Source organism: Sander lucioperca, chromosome 1 (genome assembly GCF_008315115.2).
Source record: "Sander lucioperca isolate FBNREF2018 chromosome 1, SLUC_FBN_1.2, whole genome shotgun sequence".
NCBI lineage: Eukaryota > Metazoa > Chordata > Actinopteri > Perciformes > Percidae > Sander > Sander lucioperca.
Genome location: NC_050173.1, coordinates 5,106,609 through 5,108,380, shown reverse-complemented (window position 1 = coordinate 5,108,380; position 1,772 = coordinate 5,106,609).

The window sequence follows — 1,772 nt, the reverse complement described above, 5'->3', positions numbered from 1 at the left end:
CTATGGTAACTAAGTCTGTGAACCGGGACAGAGAGGCAGAGAGACAGACAGACAAACAGACAGAAAGACAGACAAACAGGCAGACAGACAGAGAGACAGACAGACAGACAGAAAGACAGGCAGACAGACAGAGCGATAAACAGGCAGACAGAGAGACAGACAGACAGACAGTTCTGTGTAACATCAACTCTAACTCTAGTTTAACTTCTTTTGTGAATTTATGGTAAATTAAAACTCATTTAGATGAAATGAAACCTAATTTAGGAGTAAAATGTGCAGAAATGATGACTAATGTAGACTTTAGTTGAGAGTATATAATAGTTGTAAGTTGATGAATGATATATTTAAATATGTGATATATAAATGTTCTTTTGTTTTCTTTATTGGAAGCTGCACTGCAAAAACTCAAAATCTTGCCAAGTATATTTTTGTAATTTCTAGTCAAAAAATCTCATCACACTTAATATAAGACAAAATCACCTAAAGAGCAAGATTTAAGTGAGACAAAGGAGCTTGTTGTTAGACAGTGCATCTTGAATATCTTGTTAAGTGAAACTGTCTTGAAAACATCTTGTTTTGAGACATATCTCAGATGAAACAAGCTTTTTTGACATGTCATAAGGTTTTTAAGCTGCTGTGTTATTTGTAAAAGATTAATTGTCTTGTTTCAAGAAATAGACTTAACTTGAATTGAGACAACAAATCTGCTTTATTGAAAACTGCAGGTTAACGTGCCCAACTCACAATGCACAGTACAGTGTGGCTATTTGTCTTACATTTCCATCAAACCATGTCCATGTGATATGTAAAAAAGACGGAGGCAAAAGCTGGAATTATGTTTCCTTCTCTGTTCTGTTGCACTCTGCACATACTGCACCACATTATTCCAAAAGTAATAGTAGTAAAGTAAAGTAAAAATAAATGCGGTCATCTATTACAGTGTTTGTAAGTGCTTAACCCTCCTGTTGTCCTCGGGTCAAATTTGACCTGTTTTCAAAGTTTTTACATCAGAAATATGGGTTTCTTAACAACCAAATTGCCTCAAAATAACTTGGATGCATGTACTTTGTATGGAACACATACAACATAAACATTCATGCATCCATGTTCTTCGCAGGTAAGATTAAGATTAAGATAATGATTACTTCTATTGAATTTTGGTTGTTTTATATACGTTCAATGGCATTTGAAAAAAAATTTTTAAATGGTTTCAAAACAGCATCCTGACCAAACTTTAACATAAACCAGTCTATGATTCACTCAACATAATCTGATTTTAACTATTATATTAGTCAAAAATAATTCATATCTGCTTTTTTTCAAACTCAAAAAATAGGTATAATGTCATTGTATTAGGTTTATTGACCATTAATTAAAAAAGAAAGTGTTGAAAATAGGGACAAAAATGTTTTAAAAAGCGCCAAAAGCACGAAAAAGTGTCAAAAAAGTTAAAACAAAAACGCATTGTTCAATTTTGACCCGGAATGACAAAATTCAGCCCAAATACCCACACTCAATACAGACTCAAGAATTATGTTTGATGATGTCTGTGAGATCATACTTCAGTGGAATGTACTTGCTATTATTGAAGTTTACATAGTAGTATGGTGTATAATCAACAAGCTTTTCAGCATCCATGAAAATATTGGCTTGAGCTAGGTTGGGAACTTCTACCTCGTAAGCTAAATAATGATCATTCCACCCAACTGTAGAGAGAGGTTGGCATTCAAAACAATACATTGACGCATTTAAAATATAAATGTTTTTCACAC